Here is an 11,829-nt window from a genome sequence, read left to right as displayed (position 1 = left end):
ACTCTCTTGCTCTCTTTCTTTGTATTTTTCTTACTTTTAGAGAGAAACTCAGGTATAGATTTTTCTCTTTTTCTTTCTCTTAAAGCTCAATTTGATGTTAAATGAATTTTCTTTTAAGGGTTTTTTTTATATGGATATGTATTAAATTAGCTTATGAGCTATTATGATTGAATTTAAAGGTGCTTAGGTTACATATAGTGTGAAAAATGGGGGGAAATTTTTGTAGATCTGCAAATTCGCCAAACCAATAAAAAACTGTATGAAAATGGGTGAAAAATATGAAGTTCTACCATTTTCTGCTAGTTTAATAGTTTTCTCTAGTTTCCCACGCTTTTTCCACCAATTTACTGTACGACAATGTTGGATTCCCCCCCCCCCCCCCCCAAAAAAAAAAAAGTTTTTTTGAGTTCATATTTTTATAAATTTATTAATTCAGTTTAATATTATTCATTTAATTTTGTAGTGAAATGGAAGATAAGGATATTGTAATTGCGACTTTTTACAATGGAACATTGGTGAGAAATTATGGTAGTCTTTGGGAGTATCAAAATGGTAAAAATAGAATAGCTTATGTCAGTAAAAGATGCACGAAATCAGAGTTAGAGGATGAGATTTTCAATTCTATTGAGGTAGACTAAAATGAATATTTGCTAATGCTAAAATGGAGATATGTACGATGTGCAGAAAAGTTGGATCCTACAGAAATATGTAATGATAGGGATATGAAATGCTTTCTTCAATAAGTGAGGAATGGAGGGATGATGATGATATGACATCCATTGTATGCTGAGGTAATTTCCAAAGTTGATCAAGTATCTAGAAAAGTTCATGAAACATCATTTGCTTCGGATAGTGAGAGTAATCATTTATGTTTTGCTCATCCTTCAATTAGTATTCATCTAACACAAGTTCCCAAATCTGAACCTATTGAGGCTATATTTCATGATATTATATTTTTTTAAACTCATTTTAGAGATCAAGTTGATGTCCATGAGTCTTGGACATCAGTTAACATCCATGAAAGAGTTTATGTTAAAGGTGACTCTGCTAAAAGTTTTCCTAACCAAGAAGAGTATGAACAATTGCATAATATTAATAATTATGAGAATTACATCTAAAAGGGGATGATGTTGATCATAATAATGTAGAATTTGAATATGAGTTGCGAGACAGTAATAATGGTATGCATTCCTAAATGAACAATGAAGGATTTCATATGTTATGGTTCATCGTGCTGCAAGCAACCATTTTTCATCTAGTAACATAATTGGTCCTATAGCCATAGCTTCATCAAAGTTTATATGTTGCGATAGTATTATATTTGGACAGATATTTCATTACAAATGTGAGTTATATAATAAAATGATTATTCATTGCATGCGTGCAAATAAAGAGTTTAAGGTAGCAAGGTCAATTACACAACAATATGAGGTTGTGTGGTTGGAAAGTACTTGTAAATGGTGACTGCATGTGACCAAATTAAGAAAGGGGAAAATATCCATTGTAAAAATTTTTAATCATGAACACAGTTGTTCATTACATATCATGCATCAGGAACATAAGCAGGCAAGTAGCGAGGTTATTGGGCAATATATCAAATATAAATATAAGGGATTACACACGTTTAAAAGTCCAAAATCAACATGACTTTCTGCAAAAATTTAGAGTGAATATAAGCTATAATAAAGCATGGAGAATCCAAAAATATGCACTCAATAGTGTGAAGGATCTCCAAAGAAAAATTTTGCTAAGTTGTCTGCCTACTGTTATGAGTTATAAAGTTAAAGAATCCCGAAAGTCTAACATGTATAAAAACAGACAGCAATAACCATTTTGTAAATTTTTTTATGGTGATTGGAGCATGCATTAGGCGATTTATATCCCATATAAGATCCATGTTGACTGTTGATACAACTACTTTGAAAAGAAAATATAAAGGACACATGTATATTGCAGTGGCCATGGATGGCAATAAGCAAATATATTCTTTAGTTTTGGCATTGGAGATGGAGAGAATGAGTAAGCATATACATGGTTTTTTAAAAATTTCTAGGACACTATTAGAGATTTTTCGGATTTAGTGTTTGTGAATGATTGACACCCAGCTATTGGAAAGATGATACGCAAATTCTTTCCTAATGCATACCATGGCTTATGCATGTACCACATAAGCAAAAATATTAAGGCTAAAGGACATGCGAAAGATGATGATACAATAATACAATGTTTCATGTTTGGTTGAGGATTTTCAATTTTATATGAGGCAAATTGAGGCAAAAGCCAGTAGGCCTGCATAGTACATCTGAGCATATCCCTAGTAGGTGGGCGCATTCTCTTTCGCCATGTAAAATGTACACAAAGGTGGGCGCATTCTCTTTCGCCATGTAAAATGTACACTATCCTGACTACCAATATCTCAAAAAACATGAATGTTATTTTGCTATATGCTAGAGAGATGCCAACAGTAACGTTAATTGAGCACATGTGGAATTTGCTGCAAAGGTAGTTTTATAAACGACGAAATGCAAGTGCAAAATTGATAAAAGCGTGACTGACTTTATGGAAGAGGAACTCAAACTCTTAAATTTGGAGTTTCTCAGGTTACGTGTGAACGCTGTTAATATATATAAGTTTATTGTGGACAGTGGGAAGTTTGAAGGGAACAGTTAACTTCCAATAAAAAATATGCTCATGCAAAGTCTTCAATCTTGATTAATATCCTTGTCATCATTGTATTGCTGCTTACAGAGAGCGTAAAATTACTCTTTATGGCATGTGTTCTCATTACTACACTGCGGATGCATATCGTGCAGCTTATGTTGAGTCCATTTACCATCTTTTAGATGAAAAACAAAGTTATGCTATGGATGATGTGTCAAGTCGTATTAATCTTCCATTGAGATGGACTCATAGGCAAGTCGGTAGGCCAAGGATGCAATGCATACCATTCTACAGATGTAGCCAATGCGGTAGTATTGGACATTATAAGCAGAGATGTACGAATCCATTATCTTATGATATACATGAGAACAGCATACCCAATGAAGATGTTTCGCATTAGGGATTTTTATTTTAGTGTGTTATAATTTGCATTTTAAATTTATGTGTTTTCACAATTATTTTGTATCATGGATATATATTCTACTCCATAGTAATAAAATTATGTTGTGATAATGGAATTTTAAAATTTCACATATGGTTATGGATAATGAAAGTGTTGCGTAGCTTCATTAGGGGAATTACAATGTTAGTCAAAATGGTATTTCAATGTTTCGTAAACAACAATTGCCCTGTGGTGCTCATAAGACCAAGAATAGTCAAAACCAACTATATCCACTAAATTAGGATTGCTGTGTACATACGTTGCCAAAATTTACATATTACAAAATCCACAACCTATTATCAATAACAAAAGCATTTAGCAAATCTACTACCCAACTCATATACAAAGTTCCTTATTATAAGCCTCCTAAGCAATTCAAAGGTATCTAGCATGCAAACACTCCATGCATTTGAGCATAAAATCCCATAGTCAGCGTTGAAAAAATTTATTATTAGAAAAAACAAAAAAACATAATTATAACCATATTCAATAGCTAAAATTTAATTAATGAGTGTTGGACAAATTACCCATTAGTTTGCTAGAGGAAATTTTCAACCAATGCATAAGTGAACTCATCAATGAAATCCCAAGATCCAACTGTTCCTCATAGAGCAAGCAGAATGCAATAAGGCAACATGCAGCATAATTTTTTGAAATAGGCCACCTCCTTATTTCAATTGTCAGGCTTGTCTGAATTATATAGGATCAAACGTCGCTACTTCAAATCCACGTGTCCTAAACGCGATTGCTTGTTTTGCTTATTCAAGGGTATCAATAATTGTTAAGACAATACATGAAACATTAAGAACATAACTAACGAAACAGTGACCATTAAACAACTAGGAAATTTTATTTGTACAAAGCCCTAAAACTATGATTGTATTTCATCTGCGAACACATATCTAGATGGATTGGCATTGAATTTTTTATAAGACATCTCAATGTATCCCCATAACAAAATAAATTATTAGTGATTTATCATACAATAAAATATATATGATACAAGAAAGTATGCACATCGTCATTCCCCTTTCAAAAGGGAAAATCCACTAATAAATAACTAAATAGACAAAAACTGTAAAAATTAATTGCTTACTAAAATCTACAATCAATCATCTTGAAACTAAGATAAAAAATATCGAAGAATCAATTGGCACATGCTCAGAATAAGTAAGGCATAATTTTTATATGCTGCATTGAAATACAAATTAATTTCAAATTACAACCATAAAATTTTTAAAAAACTAATAAATAAAAAACTGGATCCAAAGCATACTTACATCATAAATTAGCCATCATTCACTTATTAGAATCCTACCAAAAAAGGCTTTAACCTCTACTGCACAATCAACCGTCTTCATATATTGGTCAAACGTTTTTGCAAGTTTAATGGGTAATGATCTATATATGTCAAACTTCAAAATAGATAACGGTTCAGGTAAGGTGTGCTGTAGTTTTTTACTTATGCACCCAACATTGCATGGAGTACTAATAGCAGTTGCGGCCTTCCTATCATGTCTCTCAATGTCTAACAACTGTTTAGCAACTGCCATCTTTATATCATGTCTTCCAGCGGGAGACTTCGATAGAGATACTGTGATGATAATCTCAACACTCTTTTCTATATCACCCAAAACTGATGGACGCAACTGTTTATCAAATAGACATGCTTCTACTTGCAAATCATTAGGCATGGTATCACGTCCCAACTATTCTTTCCTTTTGTCTTCTATCTCGATATCACCTTCAACTTCTGATTTCATCTCATTTCCCAAATTGACAGTGACATCACCTCTCAATTCTACATTCCTATCATCTCCCAAACTAGCAATTGCATCATCTCCCAAATGTGCTTTCCATTTATCTCCTAAACTGAGAATGTCATCACATCCCTAATCGCCCAACCTCCTAAATGAAGGTTTAAACAATCATTGTATGGCCTTTGGTTATCATTGTTCTCCTAAATGAGTCAATAATAAACACAATTAGTTATAACAATAAACACAATTAATAGAAAAATATAAAAGTCAATATTAAACACAATGATTACTTGAACTCGCACTTCGTTGTGTTCCATTAGTCTATCTAGTTTAATCTCCAACTTTGCAAACTCCCTACACAGAAATTCTTAAGTCTTTAATATCTTGATGTACATCAACCATTTCGCCTTCAAGAATAGTTAATCTATATCTCAAAAATACCTAAACAATCATTATTAATAGATTTGATAAAAATAAATAATAAATAATAATAAAATAAAAAAAGCTATGACTTTATTTCATTTTTTGTACTTAACAAAACAATCATTATTAATAGGTTCAATAATAATAATAAAAAATCTTACAATTTATACAAACCTCATCAAGGGATGACGGTTGTTGCGAAGTCATTGTATCAACACCATCATGGTCACCAGCTCCTATAGCCGAGTACAAAGGATGACATGCAAATGGTGTAGTATAATTACCATGATCACCATAGCCTGTAGGTGTATCATTTATTCGCCTTCCTCTTTTCACCTTATCATTTTCCATATTTACATGTTTACTTTTCATTATTTTTCCACCGATTTTGTGTGAAACAGCCCTTTTTTTCAGCACTACTATCTTATGGCGGCTTATCTCTGGCAACAAGTGCAAAACCATAGGAACTACTATCATGATGTACATCCCAAACAATTTTGCCAACATATGAGAGCTCATCTTCAGTAGCATCTCGTACACCAACCATCAAGTACTACAAAAAATATATATATGAATAAATAAACAAGACAACAACGCTAACAACCACTTATGTTAATTACTGATAAGGTCAAATTTTCTAAAAAAAAGTTGTTAAATATTATCTTCGTACATCACGATGATGCAATATAGATGCTATCTTTTCATATCTTGATATTTGTAAAATATGCCAGTTGATAATCTAAGGAACTTATATCTGCTATCTTCTTTCCAAAGGTTTCAGCTAATAAAGGAATAATCTTAAGTCCCTAAATCTGTCAAATAATAAATAAATAAATATAAACTGTTATGAAACAAATTTTAACTTATAGTCTTACAAACTTATCATTAAAGCTAATGGAAATCCACAAACATTATATATATTCGACTTGTTAACTGTCATAGACTCTCTATGCTCAAAATCACTTTTTAGTGGTCTTATCATAGTTATGTAAGATAATGTACCCCATGGATATTTGTAGAAGTATTCTAAATTATCAACCATTTTCAAATGCTAATGGGATGCAACTATGCTTTCTTTACCAAGCAACACTATCTCAAGGAAATACAATAAAGCCAACTTTAACCTATTGTCATTGTGTTCATCGTCATCTTTACATTTTATAGTCATGAAAGCTTCAAGTATCTGCGAGTTTGTAACTTTTCACTTTCCCCCAATATATGTGTCACTAATATGCATAGAGTGGTTAACTCGCCTATCGGATTCATGACCAAACTCTAAATCTGTAATTAATGCAAACTCACTGCAAGTAAATCTAGCATCAGCACTTCCATAATTAAACATCATTGCATCCTTGTCGTCCAACATACAATGGTTATAAAACGTGTTGTTTATAATGTAACCACTGAACTATATCTCATTGGCCTTTAAGAAGTGACCAAAATAACTATCCTTAAACTTCTTTTTTTGAGCTAAAGTTATGTTGAACTTAATATCTAACACACCTTTCCAAAAGTTCAACCTACAATTCGCCTTCATCCTAGATATCTCCGAGTTCCAAAAACTATAAATATATATTGGTTGCTCATATGAATCCATTACATCTCTTTTTTCCCCTTTTCTTTCTTATATGCTCACATTGAATACTTACAAATTCCAATTCATGGTCAAAAAGATATTGTCCCTCTTGAAAAACTAAATCGCAAAAGAGAGTGATGCTTCTAGCATATGCTAGTAAGAATTCAATCTTTGGAAAAAGAAAGTCATTGCAAGAGGAAACCTCTTAGTAGCTAAGGTGAAGCAATACATATTCCCCCCTTAAACTCCGTACTATAGCTATCCAGCTGATGAGCGAAAAATAAATATCATTAATTAATTATAAAATATATTTAATTATTAAAAATATTGAAGGGAAATAAATCATATTAAATAGGAAAAAAGAAAGAATATGACCCTAATCGTTCTTCTCGGATTGCTCCAGTACGATGGATCGAAAGGGTGCACCTACGCCGCCAGAGGGAATGCAACATGATAGAGGAGGTCGCTCCGCGCGTAAGATCCTCGAACCTACCGGGACCACCATCCGTGGCCTATTTTCGTTCTCTTCCCCGCCCGGGAAGGTGGATCAAAGAAAGGTAGCTTGCTTCTCTCCTGAACTGATGGTCGCTTATGTACTGGTCGGCCTAAATCTAGAAAAAAAATTACGCCAAAGGAATGGTATTTTGAAGGTTTAGAAAAATTTTCACACCATAGTAAATGCTTATCCATTTGTCAGAAATGATTTTCCAATTGGAGGAGATTGTTTTCCAACAAGAATAAATTGATTTCCAGCAGGAGGAAATTGTTTTTCGATAGGAGAAAATTATTTCTGACAGGAGGAAAATATTCCAGATGCCATAGAAATTTTACTTTTGACTTTACCAACTTGGGAAGTTCCAATGCTCTACATATTGTACATTGTGTCTCCCTATGTTATACGAAGACTTCTACAAAGAACTATATATCCTTCCATATTATACATTGTGTCTCAAAGTCAAAACTACAAGGAGATCGAAGAAGATTACTTAAATGGCAAATGGGCACCTAGCAGGCACGACTAGCCCCAAAAAGTCTCATTTCACTACCACGATGTTTTCAAACACTATTTCCACAACACACTGTTTTTCAACTCTGTTATGTAGACACTATTTCCACACAAATACATAGAATGTTTTGCTACTCCCTTTTTAAGACACACACACATCCACATATAATATAGATGGCCACACACACACACACATATATACACATAACATATAATAAGATAGAAGGTTCAAACATTCTTGAAGTGACAAACTACATGAAGTTTATACTAAGTAAAGCAAGAACAATGGGCAGCTTCAGAAGAATTAGAGTTATTATGAATATAACATTAATAATGCATTATTCTCACGAAGCCACATTATTGGAGACTTGTCAATCTCTAACTAATGTTTGCTCGTGAATATGGAGGAGCTTGTATTTGTGTTTGATGAGTTCCCCAAAAACAAGAACATAAATGACTGTTTAGTGTAAATTTTTATAGAAAATATCAAAACACTCTTTGCAGGTTACTAGCTGGGCATTGGTGGTGTACTCAGCTAAGGACAAAAGAAACCATCATCATTCAAACCTTACATATCAGTAAATGCACATTCCGAAAAACCAAACGTGGGTTGGACCCCACTTTACATATATATTCAGGGAAAAATTAGAAGTTCCACCCATAAAATATTTGAAAGCCAATAATTTCACAAAGTGAGATGCAAAATACCAAAAGCAAGATGGAGATAGGTAAGTAAAGCAATATTCTCATGTGATATTTTACCATATTCTTAATCAATTTTTTTTTTTTTTTTCTTTTTGTATGATCATGGTCAAAACTATGGAGCTTGTGGAAATGATGCACATGACGAGTAAATGTGAAGGCAAAATGAGAGAGATGACATTGTTAAATAATGTAAAACACACATGCAACACTCCTTTTCTTGATCTTTATTCGTGTAGAAATTCAAGAACTATGGTCCTACCTGAACCGGAGAGACCTAAATTCATACTAGTGTCATAGAATTGCTTAGCTTGGATACCATATGATTGGGTATCATATGAGCAGGCCAGGCAAAACCCTTGGATGCATTAATTAGATCACCAGCAAGAGGTTAAACCATGGTCATGATAAAGCACATGTGCAATGAGATATCAAGTCAAATCACACTTCTTCCATATTAGTAGGTGGTAATAAACAACACAGTTTTTTCCATGAATATGATCAGAAGCATATCATCATTAGCAAGAAGAGAAAGAAAGCTGTAAAGTTTTAATGTAATAATTAATTAATGTGTATATATTTCAAGTGTATAAGAACATCAAATCTAGTAAACGAAACCAAGCAGAAATCATTCTCTTTCAATTATTTGTGTCTTATCATTAACTATTGAGTTTCAACAAATTGCTAATCGAGCCCTTTAAATATTTAGAATTACTCACTCTCAGGGTGTAATCTCCTATCAATGAAGACCCAATTGAAGACTATCCCATTCATAATCCCAATTGGGACAAATTTGAAAATGGAGTTTATACAAAGTACAATCAAAACATGAAGACTATGTTATCAAAAGTCATCTACATAATGATATTACACATTGGAAGTTCAAAAGAATTTACCATTACTCCAGCTTGAAATGTTTTCTCAACCGCATCTCCTGTTTTCAATCATCACAAATGCTGCCCCTTTTTGGGTTTCACATGTCGAAACTCTCGAAAGACCAACATGGAGTAAAACTATAAAAATTCAATTTACAAAAAGTAAAAGTTGGGATTTACCAACTTTTGGACTGGTTTAATGTAGGTCTATTGCAAAGAAGACCAACAAAGCAAATTAGAGATTTGTTTCAAAGGGATCATAATGGACATCACAAGAAGAAGCAAGTCTTTTCTATGCAAAGTCAATGGACTCTGCTCTGATCTCCTTATATTTATATATATATATATAATCCTCAAAAAACAAAACATGCTCCCAAACATTGTGGATGGAATTATTAAGATTTACCCATACATCAATGCGAACCATTTCTTCCTCTTTTTATCTCTTTGTGTTCAGTCAGTGAGAGTTTTCAAAGGATAACTCACTGATTACTAGTAAACTAAATATGTATTGCCTGGACATCAATCTTAATTAACCACACAGTCCTAAGCTTATAAGATAGATATAATTCTTTTAGAAGTAGAGCTCAGCTTGAGTTTGGAATAAAATTGGAGTAGGCCATATGAAGAAAAATTAGAAAGAGAAAGAGAAAGGAAACCTCAACAAGATAATTATTAATTTGAAAGCTTTGATCATTTTTTTCTTCAAATTAATCTCATTTGGTTGAACTAAGATAAATAGGCTAGAGATTGAAGATTAGGAGGGCTGGAAATATCAAATGAATTGCAAGGCAAAGCAGTAAACTATGGTAATTGAAATAATAAGACTGAGCAAAAGATTCTGCAAACATTCTGTGTAAATATTTCAACCAAGCAGTAAAGACAAGTGCATAAAGTAGATCAGGCTCATATAGTTTCGTTTCAGTACATAATTTCGAAACACAGTTTTATTTGAGTGGTAGGTTATTCTTGAAAAGCTTTTTACACCAAAGGATGGCAATTGGAATATATCATAGTTATAGGCCGTAGCTTTTTACCATATATTGCTTTATATGAAAGAGAAATTCTTATATTTTGAATGTTTATAAGCAAATGATTCATGGAAAATACAACATGTATCCAAAATACGAAAACCATGTTTATATATTTATGTATATATATATAGAGAGAGAGAGTACCAAATTACAACATTTACACAAATGTAGTACCTAAAGGTTAGAAATTCAAATTAAGTACAAAATGGATGAGGAATTCAAGTTTTTCAATCCTTGTCAATCTAATTATATATACACTCTACATAACAATGGAAATACCAAAATCACAACCAAGTTATACATTTATATATATAGTTAAAAATTTGACAAAAACCCATATAAGAACTTGATGATTAAAAGAATCAAAAAAGGGAAATCATGAAATTTGATCAAAAGGAAAGAGGGTAAAATGAGCAAACCGTGACTTCAATTGGGACCCTGGTGTCGATCCAGTGCTGGCAATAGAGATCGATGCTATCAACCGCAAGTCTCTTCAAATTGGCCTCATAAGCTGCTCTAACCTACTGAGGATCATCGCGAATATTTCATCACTCGCTGCTAACTTCAATATTTTAAGAAACATTTGAAAAAAAAAAAAAAAAAAAATTCTCTGACTCCCACAAACAGGATTACTCTGAGTCCTAAAAATAAGCAAAAAGCCAAAATAAGAGAGAGCTACCTACATTGCAAAGCAATGAGCAACAAAGTGGTGAGGACGACAGCGGCGCGAGAACAGTGGTGGTGCAAGATTGCCTCGGGGTGGGAGTGATGGTGAGGACGACGATGATATTGTGAGAAGGCTCTGACTTGGGTGGCTCTCAATCAAACAACAATGGGTCGTGATTGGACGACAATGAGTTAGCAACGACGGCGTGAAGTATAAGCAACGACGGCAACGGAGAGAAGAACGGCGAACAGGAGGTTAAATTTGGGTTTTTCTCATTATATTTTTTTTAAAAGAAGAAAACGATATAAACCCTTTTGAAAGGGAAGGTAGGGAGAAAAACACAAGTTGTACTGTTTAAGGGTATTTTGGTCCGCAAATTAAAACAATGGTTATAAATCAATAAATAAAAGTTTTTGTTATTTATCAATTTTTAACTTTTGAAGCGGTTATTTTTCAAAAAAAGCAAGTAAATATTGATTGGCCCAAAGAATACATCAACAGTCACTTTGAGTGTCCAGCAAATTTAATTGCTGGAAAATCTGGTCATTGAAACTACTTTTAACTTTGTATTGAGTTTTCATTTTAACAATTTTTTTTTTTTTTTAGAGGGCGAAATTAGAATGCAAGTACCTATATAGTGGTAATAAACAATAAATTAAATTACCAAATATATATATATATAT

The 11,829-nt window shown here is 32.8% G+C and overlaps 1 long non-coding RNA gene across 5 annotated transcripts; it reads right to left on the bottom strand.

Moving 5' to 3' along the window:
• Positions 1-4,267: 4,267 nt before the first annotated feature.
• LOC112492118 (uncharacterized) lies at positions 4,268-11,466 on the bottom strand. 5 transcript variants are annotated; one of them, XR_009639056.1, is made up of 5 exons: positions 11,163-11,466; positions 7,238-11,003; positions 5,448-5,839; positions 5,154-5,217; positions 4,268-5,063 (listed from the first exon to the last, which is right to left on the bottom strand). It is a non-coding gene; the product is annotated as an uncharacterized LOC112492118 (long non-coding RNA). The 5 variants fall into 5 exon arrangements; XR_009639054.1 differs by having other exon boundaries at positions 5,154-5,304; positions 5,461-5,839; XR_009639055.1 differs by having other exon boundaries at positions 5,154-5,270; positions 5,461-5,839.
• Between the last annotated feature and the right edge of the window lie 363 nt (positions 11,467-11,829).

Source organism: Ziziphus jujuba, chromosome 5, assembly GCF_031755915.1.
Source record: "Ziziphus jujuba cultivar Dongzao chromosome 5, ASM3175591v1".
In the NCBI taxonomy this organism is placed as follows: Eukaryota; Viridiplantae; Streptophyta; class Magnoliopsida; order Rosales; family Rhamnaceae; genus Ziziphus; species Ziziphus jujuba.
Note: the sequence above shows the minus strand (reverse complement) of the source record. Positions and strands in the feature narration are given on the sequence as shown.